The 26,245-nt window shown below is 46.1% G+C and overlaps 63 non-coding genes across 63 annotated transcripts; all 63 read left to right on the top strand.

Moving 5' to 3' along the window:
- Nucleotides 1–63: 63 nt before the first annotated feature.
- trnaq-cug (transfer RNA glutamine (anticodon CUG)) lies at nt 64–135 on the top strand. The gene has a single exon. It is a non-coding gene; the product is annotated as a tRNA-Gln (tRNA).
- Nucleotides 136–614: 479 nt separating this feature from the next.
- Nucleotides 615–687, top strand: trnam-cau (transfer RNA methionine (anticodon CAU)). Its single transcript has one exon. It is a non-coding gene; the product is annotated as a tRNA-Met (tRNA).
- A 156-nt stretch (nt 688–843) lies between these two features.
- Nucleotides 844–915, top strand: trnaq-cug (transfer RNA glutamine (anticodon CUG)). Its single transcript has one exon. It is a non-coding gene; the product is annotated as a tRNA-Gln (tRNA).
- A 479-nt stretch (nt 916–1,394) lies between these two features.
- On the top strand, nt 1,395–1,467 carry trnam-cau (transfer RNA methionine (anticodon CAU)). Its single transcript has one exon. It is a non-coding gene; the product is annotated as a tRNA-Met (tRNA).
- A 156-nt stretch (nt 1,468–1,623) lies between these two features.
- Nucleotides 1,624–1,695, top strand: trnaq-cug (transfer RNA glutamine (anticodon CUG)). Its single transcript has one exon. It is a non-coding gene; the product is annotated as a tRNA-Gln (tRNA).
- A 479-nt stretch (nt 1,696–2,174) lies between these two features.
- Nucleotides 2,175–2,247, top strand: trnam-cau (transfer RNA methionine (anticodon CAU)). The gene has a single exon. It is a non-coding gene; the product is annotated as a tRNA-Met (tRNA).
- Nucleotides 2,248–2,943: 696 nt separating this feature from the next.
- Nucleotides 2,944–3,016, top strand: trnam-cau (transfer RNA methionine (anticodon CAU)). Its single transcript has one exon. It is a non-coding gene; the product is annotated as a tRNA-Met (tRNA).
- Nucleotides 3,017–3,172: 156 nt separating this feature from the next.
- Nucleotides 3,173–3,244, top strand: trnaq-cug (transfer RNA glutamine (anticodon CUG)). The gene has a single exon. It is a non-coding gene; the product is annotated as a tRNA-Gln (tRNA).
- Nucleotides 3,245–3,723: 479 nt separating this feature from the next.
- Nucleotides 3,724–3,796, top strand: trnam-cau (transfer RNA methionine (anticodon CAU)). Its single transcript has one exon. It is a non-coding gene; the product is annotated as a tRNA-Met (tRNA).
- A 156-nt stretch (nt 3,797–3,952) lies between these two features.
- trnaq-cug (transfer RNA glutamine (anticodon CUG)) lies at nt 3,953–4,024 on the top strand. Its single transcript has one exon. It is a non-coding gene; the product is annotated as a tRNA-Gln (tRNA).
- Nucleotides 4,025–4,503: 479 nt separating this feature from the next.
- trnam-cau (transfer RNA methionine (anticodon CAU)) lies at nt 4,504–4,576 on the top strand. Its single transcript has one exon. It is a non-coding gene; the product is annotated as a tRNA-Met (tRNA).
- A 696-nt stretch (nt 4,577–5,272) lies between these two features.
- trnam-cau (transfer RNA methionine (anticodon CAU)) lies at nt 5,273–5,345 on the top strand. The gene has a single exon. It is a non-coding gene; the product is annotated as a tRNA-Met (tRNA).
- A 156-nt stretch (nt 5,346–5,501) lies between these two features.
- On the top strand, nt 5,502–5,573 carry trnaq-cug (transfer RNA glutamine (anticodon CUG)). The gene has a single exon. It is a non-coding gene; the product is annotated as a tRNA-Gln (tRNA).
- Nucleotides 5,574–6,281: 708 nt separating this feature from the next.
- On the top strand, nt 6,282–6,353 carry trnaq-cug (transfer RNA glutamine (anticodon CUG)). Its single transcript has one exon. It is a non-coding gene; the product is annotated as a tRNA-Gln (tRNA).
- Nucleotides 6,354–6,832: 479 nt separating this feature from the next.
- trnam-cau (transfer RNA methionine (anticodon CAU)) lies at nt 6,833–6,905 on the top strand. Its single transcript has one exon. It is a non-coding gene; the product is annotated as a tRNA-Met (tRNA).
- Nucleotides 6,906–7,061: 156 nt separating this feature from the next.
- Nucleotides 7,062–7,133, top strand: trnaq-cug (transfer RNA glutamine (anticodon CUG)). The gene has a single exon. It is a non-coding gene; the product is annotated as a tRNA-Gln (tRNA).
- Nucleotides 7,134–7,612: 479 nt separating this feature from the next.
- Nucleotides 7,613–7,685, top strand: trnam-cau (transfer RNA methionine (anticodon CAU)). The gene has a single exon. It is a non-coding gene; the product is annotated as a tRNA-Met (tRNA).
- A 156-nt stretch (nt 7,686–7,841) lies between these two features.
- trnaq-cug (transfer RNA glutamine (anticodon CUG)) lies at nt 7,842–7,913 on the top strand. Its single transcript has one exon. It is a non-coding gene; the product is annotated as a tRNA-Gln (tRNA).
- A 479-nt stretch (nt 7,914–8,392) lies between these two features.
- On the top strand, nt 8,393–8,465 carry trnam-cau (transfer RNA methionine (anticodon CAU)). The gene has a single exon. It is a non-coding gene; the product is annotated as a tRNA-Met (tRNA).
- A 156-nt stretch (nt 8,466–8,621) lies between these two features.
- Nucleotides 8,622–8,693, top strand: trnaq-cug (transfer RNA glutamine (anticodon CUG)). The gene has a single exon. It is a non-coding gene; the product is annotated as a tRNA-Gln (tRNA).
- A 472-nt stretch (nt 8,694–9,165) lies between these two features.
- Nucleotides 9,166–9,238, top strand: trnam-cau (transfer RNA methionine (anticodon CAU)). Its single transcript has one exon. It is a non-coding gene; the product is annotated as a tRNA-Met (tRNA).
- Nucleotides 9,239–9,394: 156 nt separating this feature from the next.
- Nucleotides 9,395–9,466, top strand: trnaq-cug (transfer RNA glutamine (anticodon CUG)). The gene has a single exon. It is a non-coding gene; the product is annotated as a tRNA-Gln (tRNA).
- Nucleotides 9,467–9,945: 479 nt separating this feature from the next.
- On the top strand, nt 9,946–10,018 carry trnam-cau (transfer RNA methionine (anticodon CAU)). The gene has a single exon. It is a non-coding gene; the product is annotated as a tRNA-Met (tRNA).
- A 156-nt stretch (nt 10,019–10,174) lies between these two features.
- trnaq-cug (transfer RNA glutamine (anticodon CUG)) lies at nt 10,175–10,246 on the top strand. The gene has a single exon. It is a non-coding gene; the product is annotated as a tRNA-Gln (tRNA).
- Nucleotides 10,247–10,954: 708 nt separating this feature from the next.
- trnaq-cug (transfer RNA glutamine (anticodon CUG)) lies at nt 10,955–11,026 on the top strand. Its single transcript has one exon. It is a non-coding gene; the product is annotated as a tRNA-Gln (tRNA).
- A 479-nt stretch (nt 11,027–11,505) lies between these two features.
- trnam-cau (transfer RNA methionine (anticodon CAU)) lies at nt 11,506–11,578 on the top strand. The gene has a single exon. It is a non-coding gene; the product is annotated as a tRNA-Met (tRNA).
- Nucleotides 11,579–11,734: 156 nt separating this feature from the next.
- Nucleotides 11,735–11,806, top strand: trnaq-cug (transfer RNA glutamine (anticodon CUG)). Its single transcript has one exon. It is a non-coding gene; the product is annotated as a tRNA-Gln (tRNA).
- A 479-nt stretch (nt 11,807–12,285) lies between these two features.
- Nucleotides 12,286–12,358, top strand: trnam-cau (transfer RNA methionine (anticodon CAU)). The gene has a single exon. It is a non-coding gene; the product is annotated as a tRNA-Met (tRNA).
- A 156-nt stretch (nt 12,359–12,514) lies between these two features.
- Nucleotides 12,515–12,586, top strand: trnaq-cug (transfer RNA glutamine (anticodon CUG)). Its single transcript has one exon. It is a non-coding gene; the product is annotated as a tRNA-Gln (tRNA).
- A 479-nt stretch (nt 12,587–13,065) lies between these two features.
- trnam-cau (transfer RNA methionine (anticodon CAU)) lies at nt 13,066–13,138 on the top strand. The gene has a single exon. It is a non-coding gene; the product is annotated as a tRNA-Met (tRNA).
- Nucleotides 13,139–13,294: 156 nt separating this feature from the next.
- On the top strand, nt 13,295–13,366 carry trnaq-cug (transfer RNA glutamine (anticodon CUG)). Its single transcript has one exon. It is a non-coding gene; the product is annotated as a tRNA-Gln (tRNA).
- Nucleotides 13,367–13,845: 479 nt separating this feature from the next.
- On the top strand, nt 13,846–13,918 carry trnam-cau (transfer RNA methionine (anticodon CAU)). The gene has a single exon. It is a non-coding gene; the product is annotated as a tRNA-Met (tRNA).
- Nucleotides 13,919–14,074: 156 nt separating this feature from the next.
- On the top strand, nt 14,075–14,146 carry trnaq-cug (transfer RNA glutamine (anticodon CUG)). Its single transcript has one exon. It is a non-coding gene; the product is annotated as a tRNA-Gln (tRNA).
- Nucleotides 14,147–14,624: 478 nt separating this feature from the next.
- trnam-cau (transfer RNA methionine (anticodon CAU)) lies at nt 14,625–14,697 on the top strand. The gene has a single exon. It is a non-coding gene; the product is annotated as a tRNA-Met (tRNA).
- Nucleotides 14,698–14,853: 156 nt separating this feature from the next.
- Nucleotides 14,854–14,925, top strand: trnaq-cug (transfer RNA glutamine (anticodon CUG)). The gene has a single exon. It is a non-coding gene; the product is annotated as a tRNA-Gln (tRNA).
- A 479-nt stretch (nt 14,926–15,404) lies between these two features.
- Nucleotides 15,405–15,477, top strand: trnam-cau (transfer RNA methionine (anticodon CAU)). Its single transcript has one exon. It is a non-coding gene; the product is annotated as a tRNA-Met (tRNA).
- Nucleotides 15,478–15,633: 156 nt separating this feature from the next.
- trnaq-cug (transfer RNA glutamine (anticodon CUG)) lies at nt 15,634–15,705 on the top strand. The gene has a single exon. It is a non-coding gene; the product is annotated as a tRNA-Gln (tRNA).
- A 479-nt stretch (nt 15,706–16,184) lies between these two features.
- Nucleotides 16,185–16,257, top strand: trnam-cau (transfer RNA methionine (anticodon CAU)). The gene has a single exon. It is a non-coding gene; the product is annotated as a tRNA-Met (tRNA).
- Nucleotides 16,258–16,413: 156 nt separating this feature from the next.
- On the top strand, nt 16,414–16,485 carry trnaq-cug (transfer RNA glutamine (anticodon CUG)). The gene has a single exon. It is a non-coding gene; the product is annotated as a tRNA-Gln (tRNA).
- A 479-nt stretch (nt 16,486–16,964) lies between these two features.
- trnam-cau (transfer RNA methionine (anticodon CAU)) lies at nt 16,965–17,037 on the top strand. The gene has a single exon. It is a non-coding gene; the product is annotated as a tRNA-Met (tRNA).
- Nucleotides 17,038–17,193: 156 nt separating this feature from the next.
- Nucleotides 17,194–17,265, top strand: trnaq-cug (transfer RNA glutamine (anticodon CUG)). Its single transcript has one exon. It is a non-coding gene; the product is annotated as a tRNA-Gln (tRNA).
- A 479-nt stretch (nt 17,266–17,744) lies between these two features.
- trnam-cau (transfer RNA methionine (anticodon CAU)) lies at nt 17,745–17,817 on the top strand. The gene has a single exon. It is a non-coding gene; the product is annotated as a tRNA-Met (tRNA).
- A 156-nt stretch (nt 17,818–17,973) lies between these two features.
- On the top strand, nt 17,974–18,045 carry trnaq-cug (transfer RNA glutamine (anticodon CUG)). Its single transcript has one exon. It is a non-coding gene; the product is annotated as a tRNA-Gln (tRNA).
- Nucleotides 18,046–18,524: 479 nt separating this feature from the next.
- Nucleotides 18,525–18,597, top strand: trnam-cau (transfer RNA methionine (anticodon CAU)). The gene has a single exon. It is a non-coding gene; the product is annotated as a tRNA-Met (tRNA).
- A 156-nt stretch (nt 18,598–18,753) lies between these two features.
- Nucleotides 18,754–18,825, top strand: trnaq-cug (transfer RNA glutamine (anticodon CUG)). Its single transcript has one exon. It is a non-coding gene; the product is annotated as a tRNA-Gln (tRNA).
- A 479-nt stretch (nt 18,826–19,304) lies between these two features.
- Nucleotides 19,305–19,377, top strand: trnam-cau (transfer RNA methionine (anticodon CAU)). Its single transcript has one exon. It is a non-coding gene; the product is annotated as a tRNA-Met (tRNA).
- A 156-nt stretch (nt 19,378–19,533) lies between these two features.
- trnaq-cug (transfer RNA glutamine (anticodon CUG)) lies at nt 19,534–19,605 on the top strand. Its single transcript has one exon. It is a non-coding gene; the product is annotated as a tRNA-Gln (tRNA).
- A 479-nt stretch (nt 19,606–20,084) lies between these two features.
- On the top strand, nt 20,085–20,157 carry trnam-cau (transfer RNA methionine (anticodon CAU)). Its single transcript has one exon. It is a non-coding gene; the product is annotated as a tRNA-Met (tRNA).
- A 156-nt stretch (nt 20,158–20,313) lies between these two features.
- Nucleotides 20,314–20,385, top strand: trnaq-cug (transfer RNA glutamine (anticodon CUG)). Its single transcript has one exon. It is a non-coding gene; the product is annotated as a tRNA-Gln (tRNA).
- A 478-nt stretch (nt 20,386–20,863) lies between these two features.
- On the top strand, nt 20,864–20,936 carry trnam-cau (transfer RNA methionine (anticodon CAU)). The gene has a single exon. It is a non-coding gene; the product is annotated as a tRNA-Met (tRNA).
- Nucleotides 20,937–21,092: 156 nt separating this feature from the next.
- trnaq-cug (transfer RNA glutamine (anticodon CUG)) lies at nt 21,093–21,164 on the top strand. Its single transcript has one exon. It is a non-coding gene; the product is annotated as a tRNA-Gln (tRNA).
- Nucleotides 21,165–21,643: 479 nt separating this feature from the next.
- Nucleotides 21,644–21,716, top strand: trnam-cau (transfer RNA methionine (anticodon CAU)). The gene has a single exon. It is a non-coding gene; the product is annotated as a tRNA-Met (tRNA).
- Nucleotides 21,717–21,872: 156 nt separating this feature from the next.
- On the top strand, nt 21,873–21,944 carry trnaq-cug (transfer RNA glutamine (anticodon CUG)). Its single transcript has one exon. It is a non-coding gene; the product is annotated as a tRNA-Gln (tRNA).
- A 479-nt stretch (nt 21,945–22,423) lies between these two features.
- trnam-cau (transfer RNA methionine (anticodon CAU)) lies at nt 22,424–22,496 on the top strand. Its single transcript has one exon. It is a non-coding gene; the product is annotated as a tRNA-Met (tRNA).
- Nucleotides 22,497–22,652: 156 nt separating this feature from the next.
- Nucleotides 22,653–22,724, top strand: trnaq-cug (transfer RNA glutamine (anticodon CUG)). Its single transcript has one exon. It is a non-coding gene; the product is annotated as a tRNA-Gln (tRNA).
- A 479-nt stretch (nt 22,725–23,203) lies between these two features.
- trnam-cau (transfer RNA methionine (anticodon CAU)) lies at nt 23,204–23,276 on the top strand. The gene has a single exon. It is a non-coding gene; the product is annotated as a tRNA-Met (tRNA).
- A 156-nt stretch (nt 23,277–23,432) lies between these two features.
- trnaq-cug (transfer RNA glutamine (anticodon CUG)) lies at nt 23,433–23,504 on the top strand. The gene has a single exon. It is a non-coding gene; the product is annotated as a tRNA-Gln (tRNA).
- A 479-nt stretch (nt 23,505–23,983) lies between these two features.
- trnam-cau (transfer RNA methionine (anticodon CAU)) lies at nt 23,984–24,056 on the top strand. Its single transcript has one exon. It is a non-coding gene; the product is annotated as a tRNA-Met (tRNA).
- Nucleotides 24,057–24,212: 156 nt separating this feature from the next.
- On the top strand, nt 24,213–24,284 carry trnaq-cug (transfer RNA glutamine (anticodon CUG)). Its single transcript has one exon. It is a non-coding gene; the product is annotated as a tRNA-Gln (tRNA).
- Nucleotides 24,285–24,763: 479 nt separating this feature from the next.
- On the top strand, nt 24,764–24,836 carry trnam-cau (transfer RNA methionine (anticodon CAU)). Its single transcript has one exon. It is a non-coding gene; the product is annotated as a tRNA-Met (tRNA).
- Nucleotides 24,837–24,992: 156 nt separating this feature from the next.
- Nucleotides 24,993–25,064, top strand: trnaq-cug (transfer RNA glutamine (anticodon CUG)). Its single transcript has one exon. It is a non-coding gene; the product is annotated as a tRNA-Gln (tRNA).
- A 479-nt stretch (nt 25,065–25,543) lies between these two features.
- On the top strand, nt 25,544–25,616 carry trnam-cau (transfer RNA methionine (anticodon CAU)). Its single transcript has one exon. It is a non-coding gene; the product is annotated as a tRNA-Met (tRNA).
- Nucleotides 25,617–25,772: 156 nt separating this feature from the next.
- trnaq-cug (transfer RNA glutamine (anticodon CUG)) lies at nt 25,773–25,844 on the top strand. Its single transcript has one exon. It is a non-coding gene; the product is annotated as a tRNA-Gln (tRNA).
- Nucleotides 25,845–26,245: the final 401 nt, after the last annotated feature.

Here is a 26,245-nt window from a genome sequence, read left to right as displayed (position 1 = left end):
GTCTTGGAGATCTCGCCCCTCACGCAGACATGCTGAGTTGGCTCGTTTTTGTCTTCATCCGTGGGTTCCATGGTGTAATGGTCAGCACTCTGGACTCTGAATCCAGTAATCCGAGTTCAAGTCTCGGTGGAACCTTCCTGTCAGCTGTTTTGGGTGGGGAAATTTGGACTCTTTGGGCAGAATTCTTACCTGCAAGTCTGCTTTGCTCCGTGAAAAGTACAAGACTTGCCATGGAGAATAGTCATATCAAATATCAAAGAACCTGTCCACTTGCCATTGCACCACTTCATTCAGTCCTTTAGGACGACCAAGCACAGAAAAGGGCAATCCTAAAACCTTTCATTGTAATAATACATTGAGGACAAAAGGCAACAGAAAACAAGCCAAAACATCAATTTGGACATTGGTGGTAGATGTAATAGTCACTGAAAGATCAATAGGGGGTTTACTTGTCAAGGCAGAGGGGCGCTGTGTAAAGTCCCTGAAGAAGCCCTTTGGGTTATCCGTTTATAAATCGCCGTACCCCGTGCTGCTCTTTACTTCGTGGCAGCTTCAACTCCTACACTGCAACTTGAAATCCTACGCTGGAAATATGTACACAGAGAAGCCTTTGTGCCTCGTTGGCGCAGTAGGCAGCGCGTCAGTCTCATAATCTGAAGGCCGTGAGTTCGACCCTCACACGGGGCAGGGTTTTTAATCCCCCTTTCCTCAATTTCTTTATGCCCGGAGACACAAATAATAAGTAGAGCTTCTTCTGTCAGCAGTAAAACACTCTCATTTGTCTTGGAGATCTCGCCCCTCACGCAGGCATGCTGAGTTGGCTCGTTTTTGTCTTCATCCGTGGGTTCCATGGTGTAATGGTCAGCACTCTGGACTCTGAATCCAGTAATCCGAGTTCAAGTCTCGGTGGAACCTTCCTGTCAGCTGTTTTAGGTGGGGAAATTTGGACTCTTTGGGCAGAATTCTTACCTGCAAGTCTGCTTTGCTCCGTGAAAAGTACAAGACTTGCCATGGAGAATAGTCATATCAAATATCAAAGAACCTGTCCACTTGCCATTGCACCACTTCATTCAGTCCTTTAGGACGACCAAGCACAGAAAAGGGCAATCCTAAAACCTTTCATTGTAATAATACATTGAGGACAAAAGGCAACAGAAAACAAGCCAAAACATCAATTTGGACATTGGTGGTAGATGTAATAGTCACTGAAAGATCAATAGGGGGTTTACTTGTCAAGGCAGAGGGGCGCTGTGTAAAGTCCCTGAAGAAGCCCTTTGGGTTATCCGTTTATAAATCGCCGTACCCCGTGCTGCTCTTTACTTCGTGGCAACTTGAACTCCTACACTGAAACTTGAACTCCTACGCTGGAAATATGTAAACAGAGAAGCCTTTGTGCCTCGTTGGCGCAGTAGGCAGCGCGTCAGTCTCATAATCTGAAGGCTGTGAGTTCGACCCTCACACGGGGCAGGGTTTTTAATCCCCCTTTCCTCAATTTCTTTATGCCCGGAGACACAAATAATAAGTAGAGCTTCTTCTGTCAGCAGTACAACACTCTCATTTGTCTTGGAGATCTCGCCCCTCACGCAGACATGCTGAGTTGGCTCGTTTTTGTCTTCATCCGTGGGTTCCATGGTGTAATGGTCAGCACTCTGGACTCTGAATCCAGTAATCCGAGTTCAAGTCTCGGTGGAACCTTCCTGTCAGCTGTTTTGGGTGGGGAAATTTGGACTCTTTGGGCAGAATTCTTACCTGCAAGTCTGCTTTGCTCCGTGAAAAGTACAAGACTTGCCATGGAGAAGAGTCATATCAAATATCAAAGAACCTGTCCACTTGCCATTGCACCACTTCATTCAGTCCTTTAGGACGACCAAGCACAGAAAAGGGCAATCCTAAAACCTTTCATTGTAATAATACATTGAGGACAAAAGGCAACAGAAAACAAGCCTAAACATCAATTTGGACATTGGTGGTAGATGTAATAGTCACTGAAAGATCAATAGGGGGTTTACTTGTCAAGGCAGAGGGGCGCTGTGTAAAGTCCCTGAAGAAGCCCTTTGGGTTATCCGTTTATAAATCGCCGTACCCCGTGCTGCTCTTTACTTCGTGGCAACTTGAACTCCTACACTGCAACTTGAAATCCTACGCTGGAAATATGTACACAGAGAAGCCTTTGTGCCTCGTTGGCGCAGTAGGCAGCGCGTCAGTCTCATAATCTGAAGGCCGTGAGTTCGACCCTCACACGGGGCAGGGTTTTTAATCCCCCTTTCCTCAATTTCTTTATGCCCGGAGACACAAATAATAAGTAGAGCTTCTTCTGTCAGCAGTACAACACTCTCATTTGTCTTGGAGATCTCGCCCCTCACGCAGACATGCTGAGTTGGCTCGTTTTTGTCTTCATCCGTGGGTTCCATGGTGACTCTGGACTCTGAATCCAGTAATCCGAGTTCAAGTCTCGGTGGAACCTTCCTGTCAGCTGTTTTTGGTGGGGAAATTTGGACTCTTTGGGCAGAATTCTTACCTGCAAGTCTGCTTTGCTCCGTGAAAAGTACAAGACTTGCCATGGAGAATAGTCATATCAAATATCAAAGAACCTGTCCACTTGCCATTGCACCACTTCATTCAGTCCTTTAGGACGACCAAGCACAGAAAAGGGCAATCCTAAAACCTTTCATTGTAATAATACATTGAGGACAAAAGGCAACAGAAAACAAGCCAAAACATCAATTTGGACATTGGTGGTAGATGTAATAGTCACTGAAAGATCAATAGGGGGTTTACTTGTCAAGGCAGAGGGGCGCTGTGTAAAGTCCCTGAAGAAGCCCTTTGGGTTATCCGTTTATAAATCGCCGTACCCCGTGCTGCTCTTTACTTCGTGGCAACTTGAACTCCTACACTGCAACTTGAAATCCTACGCTGGAAATATGTACACAGAGAAGCCTTTGTGCCTCGTTGGCGCAGTAGGCAGCGCGTCAGTCTCATAATCTGAAGGCCGTGAGTTCGACCCTCACACGGGGCAGGGTTTTTAATCCCCCTTTCCTCAATTTCTTTATGCCCGGAGACACAAATAATAAGTAGAGCTTCTTCTGTCAGCAGTACAACACTCTCATTTGTCTTGGAGATCTCGCCCCTCACGCAGACATGCTGAGTTGGCTCGTTTTTGTCTTCATCCGTGGGTTCCATGGTGTAATGGTCAGCACTCTGGACTCTGAATCCAGTAATCCGAGTTCAAGTCTCGGTGGAACCTTCCTGTCAGCTGTTTTGGGTGGGGAAATTTGGACTCTTTGGGCAGAATTCTTACCTGCAAGTCTGCTTTGCTCCGTGAAAAGTACAAGACTTGCCATGGAGAATAGTCATATCAAATATCAAAGAACCTGTCCACTTGCCATTGCACCACTTCATTCAGTCCTTTAGGACGACCAAGCACAGAAAAGGGCAATCCTAAAACCTTTCATTGTAATAATACATTGAGGACAAAAGGCAACAGAAAACAAGCCAAAACATCAATTTGGACATTGGTGGTAGATGTAATAGTCACTGAAAGATCAATAGGGGGTTTACTTGTCAAGGCAGAGGGGCGCTGTGTAAAGTCCCTGAAGAAGCCCTTTGGGTTATCCGTTTATAAATCGCCGTACCCCGTGCTGCTCTTTACTTCGTGGCAACTTGAACTCCTACACTGAAACTTGAACTCCTACGCTGGAAATATGTAAACAGAGAAGCCTTTGTGCCTCGTTGGCGCAGTAGGCAGCGCGTCAGTCTCATAATCTGAAGGCTGTGAGTTCGACCCTCACACGGGGCAGGGTTTTTAATCCCCCTTTCCTCAATTTCTTTATGCCCGGAGACACAAATAATAAGTAGAGCTTCTTCTGTCAGCAGTACAACACTCTCATTTGTCTTGGAGATCTCGCCCCTCACGCAGACATGCTGAGTTGGCTCGTTTTTGTCTTCATCCGTGGGTTCCATGGTGTAATGGTCAGCACTCTGGACTCTGAATCCAGTAATCCGAGTTCAAGTCTCGGTGGAACCTTCCTGTCAGCTGTTTTGGGTGGGGAAATTTGGACTCTTTGGGCAGAATTCTTACCTGCAAGTCTGCTTTGCTCCGTGAAAAGTACAAGACTTGCCATGGAGAAGAGTCATATCAAATATCAAAGAACCTGTCCACTTGCCATTGCACCACTTCATTCAGTCCTTTAGGACGACCAAGCACAGAAAAGGGCAATCCTAAAACCTTTCATTGTAATAATACATTGAGGACAAAAGGCAACAGAAAACAAGCCTAAACATCAATTTGGACATTGGTGGTAGATGTAATAGTCACTGAAAGATCAATAGGGGGTTTACTTGTCAAGGCAGAGGGGCGCTGTGTAAAGTCCCTGAAGAAGCCCTTTGGGTTATCCGTTTATAAATCGCCGTACCCCGTGCTGCTCTTTACTTCGTGGCAACTTGAACTCCTACACTGCAACTTGAAATCCTACGCTGGAAATATGTACACAGAGAAGCCTTTGTGCCTCGTTGGCGCAGTAGGCAGCGCGTCAGTCTCATAATCTGAAGGCCGTGAGTTCGACCCTCACACGGGGCAGGGTTTTTAATCCCCCTTTCCTCAATTTCTTTATGCCCGGAGACACAAATAATAAGTAGAGCTTCTTCTGTCAGCAGTACAACACTCTCATTTGTCTTGGAGATCTCGCCCCTCACGCAGACATGCTGAGTTGGCTCGTTTTTGTCTTCATCCGTGGGTTCCATGGTGACTCTGGACTCTGAATCCAGTAATCCGAGTTCAAGTCTCGGTGGAACCTTCCTGTCAGCTGTTTTTGGTGGGGAAATTTGGACTCTTTGGGCAGAATTCTTACCTGCAAGTCTGCTTTGCTCCGTGAAAAGTACAAGACTTGCCATGGAGAATAGTCATATCAAATATCAAAGAACCTGTCCACTTGCCATTGCACCACTTCATTCAGTCCTTTAGGACGACCAAGCACAGAAAAGGGCAATCCTAAAACCTTTCATTGTAATAATACATTGAGGACAAAAGGCAACAGAAAACAAGCCAAAACATCAATTTGGACATTGGTGGTAGATGTAATAGTCACTGAAAGATCAATAGGGGGTTTACTTGTCAAGGCAGAGGGGCGCTGTGTAAAGTCCCTGAAGAAGCCCTTTGGGTTATCCGTTTATAAATCGCCGTACCCCGTGCTGCTCTTTACTTCGTGGCAACTTGAACTCCTACACTGCAACTTGAAATCCTACGCTGGAAATATGTACACAGAGAAGCCTTTGTGCCTCGTTGGCGCAGTAGGCAGCGCGTCAGTCTCATAATCTGAAGGCCGTGAGTTCGACCCTCACACGGGGCAGGGTTTTTAATCCCCCTTTCCTCAATTTCTTTATGCCCGGAGACACAAATAATAAGTAGAGCTTCTTCTGTCAGCAGTACAACACTCTCATTTGTCTTGGAGATCTCGCCCCTCACGCAGACATGCTGAGTTGGCTCGTTTTTGTCTTCATCCGTGGGTTCCATGGTGTAATGGTCAGCACTCTGGACTCTGAATCCAGTAATCCGAGTTCAAGTCTCGGTGGAACCTTCCTGTCAGCTGTTTTGGGTGGGGAAATTTGGACTCTTTGGGCAGAATTCTTACCTGCAAGTCTGCTTTGCTCCGTGAAAAGTACAAGACTTGCCATGGAGAATAGTCATATCAAATATCAAAGAACCTGTCCACTTGCCATTGCACCACTTCATTCAGTCCTTTAGGACGACCAAGCACAGAAAAGGGCAATCCTAAAACCTTTCATTGTAATAATACATTGAGGACAAAAGGCAACAGAAAACAAGCCAAAACATCAATTTGGACATTGGTGGTAGATGTAATAGTCACTGAAAGATCAATAGGGGGTTTACTTGTCAAGGCAGAGGGGCGCTGTGTAAAGTCCCTGAAGAAGCCCTTTGGGTTATCCGTTTATAAATCGCCGTACCCCGTGCTGCTCTTTACTTCGTGGCAGCTTCAACTCCTACACTGCAACTTGAAATCCTACGCTGGAAATATGTACACAGAGAAGCCTTTGTGCCTCGTTGGCGCAGTAGGCAACGCGTCAGTCTCATTATCTGAAGGCCGTGAGTTCGACCCTCACACGGGGCAGGGTTTTTAATCCCCCTTTCCTCAATTTCTTTATGCCCGGAGACACAAATAATAAGTAGAGCTTCTTCTGTCAGCAGTAAAACACTCTCATTTGTCTTGGAGATCTCGCCCCTCACGCAGACATGCTGAGTTGGCTCGTTTTTGTCTTCATCCGTGGGTTCCATGGTGTAATGGTCAGCACTCTGGACTCTGAATCCAGTAATCCGAGTTCAAGTCTCGGTGGAACCTTCCTGTCAGCTGTTTTGGGTGGGGAAATTTGGACTCTTTGGGCAGAATTCTTACCTGCAAGTCTGCTTTGCTCCGTGAAAAGTACAAGACTTGCCATGGAGAATAGTCATATCAAATATCAAAGAACCTGTCCACTTGCCATTGCACCACTTCATTCAGTCCTTTAGGACGACCAAGCACAGAAAAGGGCAATCCTAAAACCTTTCATTGTAATAATACATTGAGGACAAAAGGCAACAGAAAACAAGCCAAAACATCAATTTGGACATTGGTGGTAGATGTAATAGTCACTGAAAGATCAATAGGGGGTTTACTTGTCAAGGCAGAGGGGCGCTGTGTAAAGTCCCTGAAGAAGCCCTTTGGGTTATCCGTTTATAAATCGCCGTACCCCGTGCTGCTCTTTACTTCGTGGCAACTTGAACTCCTACACTGAAACTTGAACTCCTACGCTGGAAATATGTAAACAGAGAAGCCTTTGTGCCTCGTTGGCGCAGTAGGCAGCGCGTCAGTCTCATAATCTGAAGGCTGTGAGTTCGACCCTCACACGGGGCAGGGTTTTTAATCCCCCTTTCCTCAATTTCTTTATGCCCGGAGACACAAATAATAAGTAGAGCTTCTTCTGTCAGCAGTACAACACTCTCATTTGTCTTGGAGATCTCGCCCCTCACGCAGACATGCTGAGTTGGCTCGTTTTTGTCTTCATCCGTGGGTTCCATGGTGTAATGGTCAGCACTCTGGACTCTGAATCCAGTAATCCGAGTTCAAGTCTCGGTGGAACCTTCCTGTCAGCTGTTTTGGGTGGGGAAATTTGGACTCTTTGGGCAGAATTCTTACCTGCAAGTCTGCTTTGCTCCGTGAAAAGTACAAGACTTGCCATGGAGAAGAGTCATATCAAATATCAAAGAACCTGTCCACTTGCCATTGCACCACTTCATTCAGTCCTTTAGGACGACCAAGCACAGAAAAGGGCAATCCTAAAACCTTTCATTGTAATAATACATTGAGGACAAAAGGCAACAGAAAACAAGCCTAAACATCAATTTGGACATTGGTGGTAGATGTAATAGTCACTGAAAGATCAATAGGGGGTTTACTTGTCAAGGCAGAGGGGCGCTGTGTAAAGTCCCTGAAGAAGCCCTTTGGGTTATCCGTTTATAAATCGCCGTACCCCGTGCTGCTCTTTACTTCGTGGCAACTTGAACTCCTACACTGCAACTTGAAATCCTACGCTGGAAATATGTACACAGAGAAGCCTTTGTGCCTCGTTGGCGCAGTAGGCAGCGCGTCAGTCTCATAATCTGAAGGCCGTGAGTTCGACCCTCACACGGGGCAGGGTTTTTAATCCCCCTTTCCTCAATTTCTTTATGCCCGGAGACACAAATAATAAGTAGAGCTTCTTCTGTCAGCAGTACAACACTCTCATTTGTCTTGGAGATCTCGCCCCTCACGCAGACATGCTGAGTTGGCTCGTTTTTGTCTTCATCCGTGGGTTCCATGGTGTAATGGTCAGCACTCTGGACTCTGAATCCAGTAATCCGAGTTCAAGTCTCGGTGGAACCTTCTTGTCAGCTGTTTTGGGTGGGGAAATTTGGACTCTTTGGGCAGAATTCTTACCTGCAAGTCTGCTTTGCTCCGTGAAAAGTACAAGACTTGCCATGGAGAATAGTCATATCAAATATCAAAGAACCTGTCCACTTGCCATTGCACCACTTCATTCAGTCCTTTAGGACGACCAAGCACAGAAAAGGGCAATCCTAAAACCTTTCATTGTAATAATACATTGAGGACAAAAGGCAACAGAAAACAAGCCAAAACATCAATTTGGACATTGGTGGTAGATGTAATAGTCACTGAAAGATCAATAGGGGGTTTACTTGTCAAGGCAGAGGGGCGCTGTGTAAAGTCCCTGAAGAAGCCCTTTGGGTTATCCGTTTATAAATCGCCGTACCCCGTGCTGCTCTTTACTTCGTGGCAGCTTCAACTCCTACACTGCAACTTGAAATCCTACGCTGGAAATATGTACACAGAGAAGCCTTTGTGCCTCGTTGGCGCAGTAGGCAGCGCGTCAGTCTCATAATCTGAAGGCCGTGAGTTCGACCCTCACACGGGGCAGGGTTTTTAATCCCCCTTTCCTCAATTTCTTTATGCCCGGAGACACAAATAATAAGTAGAGCTTCTTCTGTCAGCAGTAAAACACTCTCATTTGTCTTGGAGATCTCGCCCCTCACGCAGGCATGCTGAGTTGGCTCGTTTTTGTCTTCATCCGAGGGTTCCATGGTGTAATGGTCAGCACTCTGGACTCTGAATCCAGTAATCCGAGTTCAAGTCTCGGTGGAACCTTCCTGTCAGCTGTTTTAGGTGGGGAAATTTGGACTCTTTGGGCAGAATTCTTACCTGCAAGTCTGCTTTGCTCCGTGAAAAGTACAAGACTTGCCATGGAGAAGAGTCATATCAAAGAACCTGTCCACTTGCCATTGCACCACTTCATTCAGTCCTTTAGGACGACCAAGCACAGAAAAGGGCAATCCTAAAACCTTTCATTGTAATAATACATTGAGGACAAAAGGCAACAGAAAACAAGCCAAAACATCAATTTGGACATTGGTGGTAGATGTAATAGTCACTGAAAGATCAATAGGGGGTTTACTTGTCAAGGCAGAGGGGCGCTGTGTAAAGTCCCTGAAGAAGCCCTTTGGGTTATCCGTTTATAAATCGCCGTACCCCGTGCTGCTCTTTACTTCGTGGCAACTTGAACTTCTACACTGAAACTTGAACTCCTACGCTGGAAATATGTAAACAGAGAAGCCTTTGTGCCTCGTTGGCGCAGTAGGCAGCGCGTCAGTCTCATAATCTGAAGGCTGTGAGTTCGACCCTCACACGGGGCAGGGTTTTTAATCCCCCTTTTCTCAATTTCTTTATGCCCGGAGACACAAATAATAAGTAGAGCTTCTTCTGTCAGCAGTAAAACACTCTCATTTGTCCTGGAGATCTCGCCCCTCACGCAGACCTGGTGAGTTGGCTCGTTTCTGTCTCCGTCTGTGGGTTCCATGGTGTAATGGTCAGCACTCTGGACTCTGAATCCAGTAATCCGAGTTCAAGTCTCGGTGGAACCTTCCTGTCAGCTGTTTTTGGTGGGGAAATTTGGACTCTTTGGGCAGAATTCTTACCTGCAAGTCTGCTTTGCTCCGTGAAAAGTACAAGACTTGCCATGGAGAATAGTCATATCAAATATCAAAGAACCTGTCCACTTGCCATTGCACCACTTCATTCAGTCCTTTAGGACGACCAAGCACAGAAAAGGGCAATCCTAAAACCTTTCATTGTAATAATACATTGAGGACAAAAGGCAACAGAAAACAAGCCAAAACATCAATTTGGACATTGGTGGTAGATGTAATAGTCACTGAAAGATCAATAGGGGGTTTACTTGTCAAGGCAGAGGGGCGCTGTGTAAAGTCCCTGAAGAAGCCCTTTGGGTTATCCGTTTATAAATCGCCGTACCCCGTGCTGCTCTTTACTTCGTGGCAACTTGAACTCCTACACTGCAACTTGAACTCCTAAGCTGGAAATATGTACACAGAGAAGCCTTTGTGCCTCGCTGGCGCAGTAGGCAGCGCGTCAGTCTCATAATCTGAAGGCCGTGAGTTCGACCCTCACACGGGGCAGGGTTTTTAATCCCCCTTTCCTCAATTTCTTTATGCCCGGAGACACAAATAATAAGTAGAGCTTCTTCTGTCAGCAGTACAACACTCTCATTTGTCTTGGAGATCTCGCCCCTCACGCAGACATGCTGAGTTGGCTCGTTTTTGTCTTCATCCGTGGGTTCCATGGTGTAATGGTCAGCACTCTGGACTCTGAATCCAGTAATCCGAGTTCAAGTCTCGGTGGAACCTTCCTGTCAGCTGTTTTGGGTGGGGAAATTTGGACTCTTTGGGCAGAATTCTTACCTGCAAGTCTGCTTTGCTCCGTGAAAAGTACAAGACTTGCCATGGAGAATAGTCATATCAAATATCAAAGAACCTGTCCACTTGCCATTGCACCACTTCATTCAGTCCTTTAGGACGACCAAGCACAGAAAAGGGCAATCCTAAAACCTTTCATTGTAATAATACATTGAGGACAAAAGGCAACAGAAAACAAGCCAAAACATCAATTTGGACATTGGTGGTAGATGTAATAGTCACTGAAAGATCAATAGGGGGTTTACTTGTCAAGGCAGAGGGGCGCTGTGTAAAGTCCCTGAAGAAGCCCTTTGGGTTATCCGTTTATAAATCGCCGTACCCCGTGCTGCTCTTTACTTCGTGGCAGCTTCAACTCCTACACTGCAACTTGAAATCCTACGCTGGAAATATGTACACAGAGAAGCCTTTGTGCCTCGTTGGCGCAGTAGGCAACGCGTCAGTCTCATTATCTGAAGGCCGTGAGTTCGACCCTCACACGGGGCAGGGTTTTTAATCCCCCTTTCCTCAATTTCTTTATGCCCGGAGACACAAATAATAAGTAGAGCTTCTTCTGTCAGCAGTAAAACACTCTCATTTGTCTTGGAGATCTCGCCCCTCACGCAGGCATGCTGAGTTGGCTCGTTTTTGTCTTCATCCGTGGGTTCCATGGTGTAATGGTCAGCACTCTGGACTCTGAATCCAGTAATCCGAGTTCAAGTCTCGGTGGAACCTTCCTGTCAGCTGTTTTAGGTGGGGAAATTTGGACTCTTTGGGCAGAATTCTTACCTGCAAGTCTGCTTTGCTCCGTGAAAAGTACAAGACTTGCCATGGAGAATAGTCATATCAAATATCAAAGAACCTGTCCACTTGCCATTGCACCACTTCATTCAGTCCTTTAGGACGACCAAGCACAGAAAAGGGCAATCCTAAAACCTTTCATTGTAATAATACATTGAGGACAAAAGGCAACAGAAAACAAGCCAAAACATCAATTTGGACATTGGTGGTAGATGTAATAGTCACTGAAAGATCAATAGGGGGTTTACTTGTCAAGGCAGAGGGGCGCTGTGTAAAGTCCCTGAAGAAGCCCTTTGGGTTATCCGTTTATAAATCGCCGTACCCCGTGCTGCTCTTTACTTCGTGGCAACTTGAACTCCTACACTGAAACTTGAACTCCTACGCTGGAAATATGTAAACAGAGAAGCCTTTGTGCCTCGTTGGCGCAGTAGGCAGCGCGTCAGTCTCATAATCTGAAGGCTGTGAGTTCGACCCTCACACGGGGCAGGGTTTTTAATCCCCCTTTCCTCAATTTCTTTATGCCCGGAGACACAAATAATAAGTAGAGCTTCTTCTGTCAGCAGTAAAACACTCTCATTTGTCTTGGAGATCTCGCCCCTCACGCAGACCTGGTGAGTTGGCTCGTTTCTGTCTCCGTCTGTGGGTTCCATGGTGTAATGGTCAGCACTCTGGACTCTGAATCCAGTAATCCGAGTTCAAGTCTCGGTGGAACCTTCCTGTCAGCTGTTTTTGGTGGGGAAATTTGGACTCTTTGGGCAGAATTCTTACCTGCAAGTCTGCTTTGCTCCGTGAAAAGTACAAGACTTGCCATGGAGAATAGTCATATCAAATATCAAAGAACCTGTCCACTTGCCATTGCACCACTTCATTCAGTCCTTTAGGACGACCAAGCACAGAAAAGGGCAATCCTAAAACCTTTCATTGTAATAATACATTGAGGACAAAAGGCAACAGAAAACAAGCCAAAACATCAATTTGGACATTGGTGGTAGATGTAATAGTCACTGAAAGATCAATAGGGGGTTTACTTGTCAAGGCAGAGGGGCGCTGTGTAAAGTCCCTGAAGAAGCCCTTTGGGTTATCCGTTTATAAATCGCCGTACCCCGTGCTGCTCTTTACTTCGTGGCAACTTGAACTCCTACACTGCAACTTGAACTCCTAAGCTGGAAATATGTACACAGAGAAGCCTTTGTGCCTCGTTGGCGCAGTAGGCAGCGCGTCAGTCTCATAATCTGAAGGCCGTGAGTTCGACCCTCACACGGGGCAGGGTTTTTAATCCCCCTTTCCTCAATTTCTTTATGCCCGGAGACACAAATAATAAGTAGAGCTTCTTCTGTCAGCAGTACAACACTCTCATTTGTCTTGGAGATCTCGCCCCTCACGCAGACATGCTGAGTTGGCTCGTTTTTGTCTTCATCCGTGGGTTCCATGGTGTAATGGTCAGCACTCTGGACTCTGAATCCAGTAATCCGAGTTCAAGTCTCGGTGGAACCTTCCTGTCAGCTGTTTTGGGTGGGGAAATTTGGACTCTTTGGGCAGAATTCTTACCTGCAAGTCTGCTTTGCTCCGTGAAAAGTACAAGACTTGCCATGGAGAATAGTCATATCAAATATCAAAGAACCTGTCCACTTGCCATTGCACCACTTCATTCAGTCCTTTAGGACGACCAAGCACAGAAAAGGGCAATCCTAAAACCTTTCATTGTAATAATACATTGAGGACAAAAGGCAACAGAAAACAAGCCAAAACATCAATTTGGACATTGGTGGTAGATGTAATAGTCACTGAAAGATCAATAGGGGGTTTACTTGTCAAGGCAGAGGGGCGCTGTGTAAAGTCCCTGAAGAAGCCCTTTGGGTTATCCGTTTATAAATCGCCGTACCCCGTGCTGCTCTTTACTTCGTGGCAACTTGAACTCCTACACTGCAACTTGAACTCCTAAGCTGGAAATATGTACACAGAGAAGCCTTTGTGCCTCGTTGGCGCAGTAGGCAGCGCGTCAGTCTCATAATCTGAAGGCCGTGAGTTCGACCCTCACACGGGGCAGGGTTTTTAATCCCCCTTTCCTCAATTTCTTTATGCCCGGAGACACAAATAATAAGTAGAGCTTCTTCTGTCAGCAGTACAACACTCTCATTTGTCTTGGAGATCTCGCCCCTCACGCAGACATGCTGAGTTGGCTCGTTTTTGTCTTCATCCGTGGGTTCCATGGTGTAATGGTCAGCACTCTGGACTCTGAATCCAGTAATCCGAGTTCAAGTCTCGGTGGAACCTTCCTGTCAGCTGTTTTGGGTGGGGAAATTTGGACTCTTTGGGCAGAATTCTTACCTGCAAGTCTGCTTTGCTCCGTGAAAAGTACAAGACTTGCCATGGAGAATAGTCATATCAAATATCAAAGAACCTGTCCACTTGCCATTGCACCACTTCATTCAGTCCTTTAGGACGACCAAGCACAGAAAAGGGCAATCCTAAAACCTTTCATTGTAATAATACATTGAGGACAAAAGGCAACAGAAAACAAGCCAAAACATCAATTTGGACATTGGTGGTAGATGTAATAGTCACTGAAAGATCAATAGGGGGTTTACTTGTCAAGGCAGAGGGGCGCTGTGTAAAGTCCCTGAAGAAGCCCTTTGGGTTATCCGTTTATAAATCGCCGTACCCCGTGCTGCTCTTTACTTCGTGGCAGCTTCAACTCCTACACTGCAACTTGAAATCCTACGCTGGAAATATGTACACAGAGAAGCCTTTGTGCCTCGTTGGCGCAGTAGGCAGCGCGTCAGTCTCATAATCTGAAGGCCGTGAGTTCGACCCTCACACGGGGCAGGGTTTTTAATCCCCCTTTCCTCAATTTCTTTATGCCCGGAGACACAAATAATAAGTAGAGCTTCTTCTGTCAGCAGTAAAACACTCTCATTTGTCTTGGAGATCTCGCCCCTCACGCAGACCTGGTGAGTTGGCTCGTTTCTGTCTCCGTCTGTGGGTTCCATGGTGTAATGGTCAGCACTCTGGACTCTGAATCCAGTAATCCGAGTTCAAGTCTCGGTGGAACCTTCCTGTCAGCTGTTTTGGTGGGGAAATTTGGACTCTTTGGGCAGAATTCTTACCTGCAAGTCTGCTTTGCTCCGTGAAAAGTACAAGACTTGCCATGGAGAATAGTCATATCAAATATCAAAGAACCTGTCCACTTGCCATTGCACCACTTCATTCAGTCCTTTAGGACGACCAAGCACAGAAAAGGGCAATCCTAAAACCTTTCATTGTAATAATACATTGAGGACAAAAGGCAACAGAAAACAAGCCAAAACATCAATTTGGACATTGGTGGTAGATGTAATAGTCACTGAAAGATCAATAGGGGGTTTACTTGTCAAGGCAGAGGGGCGCTGTGTAAAGTCCCTGAAGAAGCCCTTTGGGTTATCCGTTTATAAATCGCCGTACCCCGTGCTGCTCTTTACTTCGTGGCAACTTGAACTCCTACACTGCAACTTCAACTCCTAAGCTGGAAATATGTACACAGAGAAGCCTTTGTGCCTCGTTGGCGCAGTAGGCAGCGCGTCAGTCTCATAATCTGAAGGCCGTGAGTTCGACCCTCACACGGGGCAGGGTTTTTAATCCCCCTTTCCTCAATTTCTTTATGCCCGGAGACACAAATAATAAGTAGAGCTTCTTCTGTCAGCAGTACAACACTCTCATTTCTCTTGGAGATCTCGCCCCTCACGCAGACATGCTGAGTTGGCTCGTTTTTGTCTTCATCCGTGGGTTCCATGGTGTAATGGTCAGCACTCTGGACTCTGAATCCAGTAATCCGAGTTCAAGTCTCGGTGGAACCTTCCTGTCAGCTGTTTTGGGTGGGGAAATTTGGACTCTTTGGGCAGAATTCTTACCTGCAAGTCTGCTTTGCTCCGTGAAAAGTACAAGACTTGCCATGGAGAATAGTCATATCAAATATCAAAGAACCTGTCCACTTGCCATTGCACCACTTCATTCAGTCCTTTAGGACGACCAAGCACAGAAAAGGGCAATCCTAAAACCTTTCATTGTAATAATACATTGCGGACAAAAGGCAACAGAAAACAAGCCAAAACATCAATTTGGACATTGGTGGTAGATGTAATAGTCACTGAAAGATCAATAGGGGGTTTACTTGTCAAGGCAGAGGGGCGCTGTGTAAAGTCCCTGAAGAAGCCCTTTGGGTTATCCGTTTATAAATCGCCGTACCCCGTGCTGCTCTTTACTTCGTGGCAGCTTCAACTCCTACACTGCAACTTGAAATCCTACGCTGGAAATATGTACACAGAGAAGCCTTTGTGCCTCGTTGGCGCAGTAGGCAGCGCGTCAGTCTCATAATCTGAAGGCCGTGAGTTCGACCCTCACACGGGGCAGGGTTTTTAATCCCCCTTTCCTCAATTTCTTTATGCCCGGAGACACAAATAATAAGTAGAGCTTCTTCTGTCAGCAGTAAAACACTCTCATTTGTCTTGGAGATCTCGCCCCTCACGCAGGCATGCTGAGTTGGCTCGTTTTTGTCTTCATCCGTGGGTTCCATGGTGTAATGGTCAGCACTCTGGACTCTGAATCCAGTAATCCGAGTTCAAGTCTCGGTGGAACCTTCCTGTCAGCTGTTTTAGGTGGGGAAATTTGGACTCTTTGGGCAGAATTCTTACCTGCAAGTCTGCTTTGCTCCGTGAAAAGTACAAGACTTGCCATGGAGAATAGTCATATCAAATATCAAAGAACCTGTCCACTTGCCATTGCACCACTTCATTCAGTCCTTTAGGACGACCAAGCACAGAAAAGGGCAATCCTAAAACCTTTCATTGTAATAATACATTGAGGACAAAAGGCAACAGAAAACAAGCCAAAACATCAATTTGGACATTGGTGGTAGATGTAATAGTCACTGAAAGATCAATAGGGGGTTTACTTGTCAAGGCAGAGGGGCGCTGTGTAAAGTCCCTGAAGAAGCCCTTTGGGTTATCCGTTTATAAATCGCCGTACCCCGTGCTGCTCTTTACTTCGTGGCAACTTGAACTCCTACACTGAAACTTGAACTCCTACGCTGGAAATATGTAAACAGAGAAGCCTTTGTGCCTCGTTGGCGCAGTAGGCAGCGCGTCAGTCTCATAATCTGAAGGCTGTGAGTTCGACCCTCACACGGGGCAGGGTTTTTAATCCCCCTTTCCTCAATTTCTTTATGCCCGGAGACACAAATAATAAGTAGAGCTTCTTCTGTCAGCAGTAAAACACTCTCATTTGTCTTGGAGATCTCGCCCCTCACGCAGACCTGGTGAGTTGGCTCGTTTCTGTCTCCGTCTGTGGGTTCCATGGTGTAATGGTCAGCACTCTGGACTCTGAATCCAGTAATCCGAGTTCAAGTCTCGGTGGAACCTTCCTGTCAGCTGTTTTTGGTGGGGAAATTTGGACTCTTTGGGCAGAATTCTTACCTGCAAGTCTGCTTTGCTCCGTGAAAAGTACAAGACTTGCCATGGAGAATAGTCATATCAAATATCAAAGAACCTGTCCACTTGCCATTGCACCACTTCATTCAGTCCTTTAGGACGACCAAGCACAGAAAAGGTCAATCCTAAAACCTTTCATTGTAATAATACATTGAGGACAAAAGGCAACAGAAAACAAGCCAAAACATCAATTTGGACATTGGTGGTAGATGTAATAGTCACTGAAAGATCAATAGGGGGTTTACTTGTCAAGGCAGAGGGGCGCTGTGTAAAGTCCCTGAAGAAGCCCTTTGGGTTATCCGTTTATAAATCGCCGTACCCCGTGCTGCTCTTTACTTCGTGGCAACTTGAACTCCTACACTGCAACTTGAACTCCTAAGCTGGAAATATGTACACAGAGAAGCCTTTGTGCCTCGTTGGCGCAGTAGGCAGCGCGTCAGTCTCATAATCTGAAGGCCGTGAGTTCGACCCTCACACGGGGCAGGGTTTTTAATCCCCCTTTCCTCAATTTCTTTATGCCCGGAGACACAAATAATAAGTAGAGCTTCTTCTGTCAGCAGTACAACACTCTCATTTCTCTTGGAGATCTCGCCCCTCACGCAGACATGCTGAGTTGGCTCGTTTTTGTCTTCATCCGTGGGTTCCATGGTGTAATGGTCAGCACTCTGGACTCTGAATCCAGTAATCCGAGTTCAAGTCTCGGTGGAACCTTCCTGTCAGCTGTTTTAGGTGGGGAAATTTGGACTCTTTGGGCAGAATTCTTACCTGCAAGTCTGCTTTGCTCCGTGAAAAGTACAAGACTTGCCATGGAGAATAGTCATATCAAATATCAAAGAACCTGTCCACTTGCCATTGCACCACTTCATTCAGTCCTTTAGGACGACCAAGCACAGAAAAGGGCAATCCTAAAACCTTTCATTGTAATAATACATTGCGGACAAAAGGCAACAGAAAACAAGCCAAAACATCAATTTGGACATTGGTGGTAGATGTAATAGTCACTGAAAGATCAATAGGGGGTTTACTTGTCAAGGCAGAGGGGCGCTGTGTAAAGTCCCTGAAGAAGCCCTTTGGGTTATCCGTTTATAAATCGCCGTACCCCGTGCTGCTCTTTACTTCGTGGCAGCTTCAACTCCTACACTGCAACTTGAAATCCTACGCTGGAAATATGTACACAGAGAAGCCTTTGTGCCTCGTTGGCGCAGTAGGCAGCGCGTCAGTCTCATAATCTGAAGGCCGTGAGTTCGACCCTCACACGGGGCAGGGTTTTTAATCCCCCTTTCCTCAATTTCTTTATGCCCGGAGACACAAATAATAAGTAGAGCTTCTTCTGTCAGCAGTAAAACACTCTCATTTGTCTTGGAGATCTCGCCCCTCACGCAGGCATGCTGAGTTGGCTCGTTTTTGTCTTCATCCGTGGGTTCCATGGTGTAATGGTCAGCACTCTGGACTCTGAATCCAGTAATCCGAGTTCAAGTCTCGGTGGAACCTTCCTGTCAGCTGTTTTAGGTGGGGAAATTTGGACTCTTTGGGCAGAATTCTTACCTGCAAGTCTGCTTTGCTCCGTGAAAAGTACAAGACTTGCCATGGAGAATAGTCATATCAAATATCAAAGAACCTGTCCACTTGCCATTGCACCACTTCATTCAGTCCTTTAGGACGACCAAGCACAGAAAAGGGCAATCCTAAAACCTTTCATTGTAATAATACATTGAGGACAAAAGGCAACAGAAAACAAGCCAAAACATCAATTTGGACATTGGTGGTAGATGTAATAGTCACTGAAAGATCAATAGGGGGTTTACTTGTCAAGGCAGAGGGGCGCTGTGTAAAGTCCCTGAAGAAGCCCTTTGGGTTATCCGTTTATAAATCGCCGTACCCCGTGCTGCTCTTTACTTCGTGGCAACTTGAACTCCTACACTGAAACTTGAACTCCTACGCTGGAAATATGTAAACAGAGAAGCCTTTGTGCCTCGTTGGCGCAGTAGGCAGCGCGTCAGTCTCATAATCTGAAGGCTGTGAGTTCGACCCTCACACGGGGCAGGGTTTTTAATCCCCCTTTCCTCAATTTCTTTATGCCCGGAGACACAAATAATAAGTAGAGCTTCTTCTGTCAGCAGTAAAACACTCTCATTTGTCTTGGAGATCTCGCCCCTCACGCAGACCTGGTGAGTTGGCTCGTTTCTGTCTCCGTCTGTGGGTTCCATGGTGTAATGGTCAGCACTCTGGACTCTGAATCCAGTAATCCGAGTTCAAGTCTCGGTGGAACCTTCCTGTCAGCTGTTTTTGGTGGGGAAATTTGGACTCTTTGGGCAGAATTCTTACCTGCAAGTCTGCTTTGCTCCGTGAAAAGTACAAGACTTGCCATGGAGAATAGTCATATCAAATATCAAAGAACCTGTCCACTTGCCATTGCACCACTTCATTCAGTCCTTTAGGACGACCAAGCACAGAAAAGGTCAATCCTAAAACCTTTCATTGTAATAATACATTGAGGACAAAAGGCAACAGAAAACAAGCCAAAACATCAATTTGGACATTGGTGGTAGATGTAATAGTCACTGAAAGATCAATAGGGGGTTTACTTGTCAAGGCAGAGGGGCGCTGTGTAAAGTCCCTGAAGAAGCCCTTTGGGTTATCCGTTTATAAATCGCCGTACCCCGTGCTGCTCTTTACTTCGTGGCAACTTGAACTCCTACACTGCAACTTGAACTCCTAAGCTGGAAATATGTACACAGAGAAGCCTTTGTGCCTCGTTGGCGCAGTAGGCAGCGCGTCAGTCTCATAATCTGAAGGCCGTGAGTTCGACCCTCACACGGGGCAGGGTTTTTAATCCCCCTTTCCTCAATTTCTTTATGCCCGGAGACACAAATAATAAGTAGAGCTTCTTCTGTCAGCAGTACAACACTCTCATTTGTCTTGGAGATCTCGCCCCTCACGCAGACATGCTGAGTTGGCTCGTTTTTGTCTTCATCCGTGGGTTCCATGGTGTAATGGTCAGCACTCTGGACTCTGAATCCAGTAATCCGAGTTCAAGTCTCGGTGGAACCTTCCTGTCAGCTGTTTTGGGTGGGGAAATTTGGACTCTTTGGGCAGAATTCTTACCTGCAAGTCTGCTTTGCTCCGTGAAAAGTACAAGACTTGCCATGGAGAATAGTCATATCAAATATCAAAGAACCTGTCCACTTGCCATTGCACCACTTCATTCAGTCCTTTAGGACGACCAAGCACAGAAAAGGGCAATCCTAAAACCTTTCATTGTAATAATACATTGAGGACAAAAGGCAACAGAAAACAAGCCAAAACATCAATTTGGACATTGGTGGTAGATGTAATAGTCACTGAAAGATCAATAGGGGGTTTACTTGTCAAGGCAGAGGGGCGCTGTGTAAAGTCCCTGAAGAAGCCCTTTGGGTTATCCGTTTATAAATCGCCGTACCCCGTGCTGCTCTTTACTTCGTGGCAACTTGAACTCCTACACTGAAACTTGAACTCCTACGCTGGAAATATGTAAACAGAGAAGCCTTTGTGCCTCGTTGGCGCAGTAGGCAGCGCGTCAGTCTCATAATCTGAAGGCTGTGAGTTCGACCCTCACACGGGGCAGGGTTTTTAATCCCCCTTTCCTCAATTTCTTTATGCCCGGAGACACAAATAATAAGTAGAGCTTCTTCTGTCAGCAGTAAAACACTCTCATTTGTCTTGGAGATCTCGCCCCTCACGCAGACCTGGTGAGTTGGCTCGTTTCTGTCTCCGTCTGTGGGTTCCATGGTGTAATGGTCAGCACTCTGGACTCTGAATCCAGTAATCCGAGTTCAAGTCTCGGTGGAACCTTCCTGTCAGCTGTTTTGGTGGGGAAATTTGGACTCTTTGGGCAGAATTCTTACCTGCAAGTCTGCTTTGCTCCGTGAAAAGTACAAGACTTGCCATGGAGAATAGTCATATCAAATATCAAAGAACCTGTCCACTTGCCATTGCACCACTTCATTCAGTCCTTTAGGACGACCAAGCACAGAAAAGGGCAATCCTAAAACCTTTCATTGTAATAATACATTGAGGACAAAAGGCAACAGAAAACAAGCCAAAACATCAATTTGGACATTGGTGGTAGATGTAATAGTCACTGAAAGATCAATAGGGGGTTTACTTGTCAAGGCAGAGGGGCGCTGTGTAAAGTCCCTGAAGAAGCCCTTTGGGTTATCCGTTTATAAATCGCCGTACCCCGTGCTGCTCTTTACTTCGTGGCAACTTGAACTCCTACACTGCAACTTCAACTCCTAAGCTGGAAATATGTACACAGAGAAGCCTTTGTGCCTCGTTGGCGCAGTAGGCAGCGCGTCAGTCTCATAATCTGAAGGCCGTGAGTTCGACCCTCACACGGGGCAGGGTTTTTAATCCCCCTTTCCTCAATTTCTTTATGCCCGGAGACACAAATAATAAGTAGAGCTTCTTCTGTCAGCAGTACAACACTCTCATTTCTCTTGGAGATCTCGCCCCTCACGCAGACATGCTGAGTTGGCTCGTTTTTGTCTTCATCCGTGGGTTCCATGGTGTAATGGTCAGCACTCTGGACTCTGAATCCAGTAATCCGAGTTCAAGTCTCGGTGGAACCTTCCTGTCAGCTGTTTTGGGTGGGGAAATTTGGACTCTTTGGGCAGAATTCTTACCTGCAAGTCTGCTTTGCTCCGTGAAAAGTACAAGACTTGCCATGGAGAATAGTCATATCAAATATCAAAGAACCTGTCCACTTGCCATTGCACCACTTCATTCAGTCCTTTAGGACGACCAAGCACAGAAAAGGGCAATCCTAAAACCTTTCATTGTAATAATACATTGCGGACAAAAGGCAACAGAAAACAAGCCAAAACATCAATTTGGACATTGGTGGTAGATGTAATAGTCACTGAAAGATCAATAGGGGGTTTACTTGTCAAGGCAGAGGGGCGCTGTGTAAAGTCCCTGAAGAAGCCCTTTGGGTTATCCGTTTATAAATCGCCGTACCCCGTGCTGCTCTTTACTTCGTGGCAGCTTCAACTCCTACACTGCAACTTGAAATCCTACGCTGGAAATATGTACACAGAGAAGCCTTTGTGCCTCGTTGGCGCAGTAGGCAGCGCGTCAGTCTCATAATCTGAAGGCCGTGAGTTCGACCCTCACACGGGGCAGGGTTTTTAATCCCCCTTTCCTCAATTTCTTTATGCCCGGAGACACAAATAATAAGTAGAGCTTCTTCTGTCAGCAGTAAAACACTCTCATTTGTCTTGGAGATCTCGCCCCTCACGCAGGCATGCTGAGTTGGCTCGTTTTTGTCTTCATCCGTGGGTTCCATGGTGTAATGGTCAGCACTCTGGACTCTGAATCCAGTAATCCGAGTTCAAGTCTCGGTGGAACCTTCCTGTCAGCTGTTTTAGGTGGGGAAATTTGGACTCTTTGGGCAGAATTCTTACCTGCAAGTCTGCTTTGCTCCGTGAAAAGTACAAGACTTGCCATGGAGAATAGTCATATCAAATATCAAAGAACCTGTCCACTTGCCATTGCACCACTTCATTCAGTCCTTTAGGACGACCAAGCACAGAAAAGGGCAATCCTAAAACCTTTCATTGTAATAATACATTGAGGACAAAAGGCAACAGAAAACAAGCCAAAACATCAATTTGGACATTGGTGGTAGATGTAATAGTCACTGAAAGATCAATAGGGGGTTTACTTGTCAAGGCAGAGGGGCGCTGTGTAAAGTCCCTGAAGAAGCCCTTTGGGTTATCCGTTTATAAATCGCCGTACCCCGTGCTGCTCTTTACTTCGTGGCAACTTGAACTCCTACACTGAAACTTGAACTCCTACGCTGGAAATATGTAAACAGAGAAGCCTTTGTGCCTCGTTGGCGCAGTAGGCAGCGCGTCAGTCTCATAATCTGAAGGCTGTGAGTTCGACCCTCACACGGGGCAGGGTTTTTAATCCCCCTTTCCTCAATTTCTTTATGCCCGGAGACACAAATAATAAGTAGAGCTTCTTCTGTCAGCAGTAAAACACTCTCATTTGTCTTGGAGATCTCGCCCCTCACGCAGACCTGGTGAGTTGGCTCGTTTCTGTCTCCGTCTGTGGGTTCCATGGTGTAATGGTCAGCACTCTGGACTCTGAATCCAGTAATCCGAGTTCAAGTCTCGGTGGAACCTTCCTGTCAGCTGTTTTTGGTGGGGAAATTTGGACTCTTTGGGCAGAATTCTTACCTGCAAGTCTGCTTTGCTCCGTGAAAAGTACAAGACTTGCCATGGAGAATAGTCATATCAAATATCAAAGAACCTGTCCACTTGCCATTGCACCACTTCATTCAGTCCTTTAGGACGACCAAGCACAGAAAAGGTCAATCCTAAAACCTTTCATTGTAATAATACATTGAGGACAAAAGGCAACAGAAAACAAGCCAAAACATCAATTTGGACATTGGTGGTAGATGTAATAGTCACTGAAAGATCAATAGGGGGTTTACTTGTCAAGGCAGAGGGGCGCTGTGTAAAGTCCCTGAAGAAGCCCTTTGGGTTATCCGTTTATAAATCGCCGTACCCCGTGCTGCTCTTTACTTCGTGGCAACTTGAACTCCTACACTGCAACTTGAACTCCTAAGCTGGAAATATGTACACAGAGAAGCCTTTGTGCCTCGTTGGCGCAGTAGGCAGCGCGTCAGTCTCATAATCTGAAGGCCGTGAGTTCGACCCTCACACGGGGCAGGGTTTTTAATCCCCCTTTCCTCAATTTCTTTATGCCCGGAGACACAAATAATAAGTAGAGCTTCTTCTGTCAGCAGTACAACACTCTCATTTCTCTTGGAGATCTCGCCCCTCACGCAGACATGCTGAGTTGGCTCGTTTTTGTCTTCATCCGTGGGTTCCATGGTGTAATGGTCAGCACTCTGGACTCTGAATCCAGTAATCCGAGTTCAAGTCTCGGTGGAACCTTCCTGTCAGCTGTTTTAGGTGGGGAAATTTGGACTCTTTGGGCAGAATTCTTACCTGCAAGTCTGCTTTGCTCCGTGAAAAGTACAAGACTTGCCATGGAGAATAGTCATATCAAATATCAAAGAACCTGTCCACTTGCCATTGCACCACTTCATTCAGTCCTTTAGGACGACCAAGCACAGAAAAGGGCAATCCTAAAACCTTTCATTGTAATAATACATTGAGGACAAAAGGCAACAGAAAACAAGCCAAAACATCAATTTGGACATTGGTGGTAGATGTAATAGTCACTGAAAGATCAATAGGGGGTTTACTTGTCAAGGCAGAGGGGCGCTGTGTAAAGTCCCTGAAGAAGCCCTTTGGGTTATCCGTTTATAAATCGCCGTACCCCGTGCTGCTCTTTACTTCGTGGCAACTTGAACTCCTACACTGAAACTTGAACTCCTACGCTGGAAATATGTAAACAGAGAAGCCTTTGTGCCTCGTTGGCGCAGTAGGCAGCGCGTCAGTCTCATAATCTGAAGGCTGTGAGTTCGACCCTCACACGGGGCAGGGTTTTTAATCCCCCTTTCCTCAATTTCTTTATGCCCGGAGACACAAATAATAAGTAGAGCTTCTTCTGTCAGCAGTAAAACACTCTCATTTGTCTTGGAGATCTCGCCCCTCACGCAGACCTGGTGAGTTGGCTCGTTTCTGTCTCCGTCTGTGGGTTCCATGGTGTAATGGTCAGCACTCTGGACTCTGAATCCAGTAATCCGAGTTCAAGTCTCGGTGGAACCTTCCTGTCAGCTGTTTTTGGTGGGGAAATTTGGACTCTTTGGGCAGAATTCTTACCTGCAAGTCTGCTTTGCTCCGTGAAAAGTACAAGACTTGCCATGGAGAATAGTCATATCAAATATCAAAGAACCTGTCCACTTGCCATTGCACCACTTCATTCAGTCCTTTAGGACGACCAAGCACAGAAAAGGTCAATCCTAAAACCTTTCATTGTAATAATACATTGAGGACAAAAGGCAACAGAAAACAAGCCAAAACATCAATTTGGACATTGGTGGTAGATGTAATAGTCACTGAAAGATCAATAGGGGGTTTACTTGTCAAGGCAGAGGGGCGCTGTGTAAAGTCCCTGAAGAAGCCCTTTGGGTTATCCGTTTATAAATCGCCGTACCCCGTGCTGCTCTTTACTTCGTGGCAACTTGAACTCCTACACTGCAACTTGAACTCCTAAGCTGGAAATATGTACACAGAGAAGCCTTTGTGCCTCGTTGGCGCAGTAGGCAGCGCGTCAGTCTCATAATCTGAAGGCCGTGAGTTCGACCCTCACACGGGGCAGGGTTTTTAATCCCCCTTTCCTCAATTTCTTTATGCCCGGAGACACAAATAATAAGTAGAGCTTCTTCTGTCAGCAGTACAACACTCTCATTTGTCTTGGAGATCTCGCCCCTCACGCAGACATGCTGAGTTGGCTCGTTTTTGTCTTCATCCGTGGGTTCCATGGTGTAATGGTCAGCACTCTGGACTCTGAATCCAGTAATCCGAGTTCAAGTCTCGGTGGAACCTTCCTGTCAGCTGTTTTGGGTGGGGAAATTTGGACTCTTTGGGCAGAATTCTTACCTGCAAGTCTGCTTTGCTCCGTGAAAAGTACAAGACTTGCCATGGAGAATAGTCATATCAAATATCAAAGAACCTGTCCACTTGCCATTGCACCACTTCATTCAGTCCTTTAGGACGACCAAGCACAGAAAAGGGCAATCCTAAAACCTTTCATTGTAATAATACATTGAGGACAAAAGGCAACAGAAAACAAGCCAAAACATCAATTTGGACATTGGTGGTAGATGTAATAGTCACTGAAAGATCAATAGGGGGTTTACTTGTCAAGGCAGAGGGGCGCTGTGTAAAGTCCCTGAAGAAGCCCTTTGGGTTATCCGTTTATAAATCGCCGTACCCCGTGCTGCTCTTTACTTCGTGGCAGCTTCAACTCCTACACTGCAACTTGAAACCCTACGCTGGAAATATGTACACAGAGAAGCCTTTGTGCCTCGTTGGCGCAGTAGGCAGCGCGTCAGTCTCATAATCTGAAGGCCGTGAGTTCGACCCTCACACGGGGCAGGGTTTTTAATCCCCCTTTCCTCAATTTCTTTATGCCCGGAGACACAAATAATAAGTAGAGCTTCTTCTGTCAGCAGTACAACACTCTCATTTGTCTTGGAGATCTCGCCCCTCACGCAGGCATGCTGAGTTGGCTCGTTTTTGTCTTCATCCGTGGGTTCCATGGTGTAATGGTCAGCACTCTGGACTCTGAATCCAGTAATCCGAGTTCAAGTCTCGGTGGAACCTTCCTGTCAGCTGTTTTAGGTGGGGAAATTTGGACTCTTTGGGCAGAATTCTTACCTGCAAGTCTGCTTTGCTCCGTGAAAAGTACAAGACTTGCCATGGAGAATAGTCATATCAAATATCAAAGAACCTGTCCACTTGCCATTGCACCACTTCATTCAGTCCTTTAGGACGACCAAGCACAGAAAAGGGCAATCCTAAAACCTTTCATTGTAATAATACATTGAGGACAAAAGGCAACAGAAAACAAGCCAAAACATCAATTTGGACATTGGTGGTAGATGTAATAGTCACTGAAAGATCAATAGGGGGTTTACTTGTCAAGGCAGAGGGGCGCTGTGTAAAGTCCCTGAAGAAGCCCTTTGGGTTATCCGTTTATAAATCGCCGTACCCCGTGCTGCTCT

This window comes from Gasterosteus aculeatus, chromosome 3, assembly GCF_964276395.1.
Source record: "Gasterosteus aculeatus chromosome 3, fGasAcu3.hap1.1, whole genome shotgun sequence".
In the NCBI taxonomy this organism is placed as follows: Eukaryota; Metazoa; Chordata; class Actinopteri; order Perciformes; family Gasterosteidae; genus Gasterosteus; species Gasterosteus aculeatus.
The sequence above is the reverse complement of the archived record's forward strand: the minus strand, read 5'-3'. Positions and strand labels throughout refer to the sequence as shown.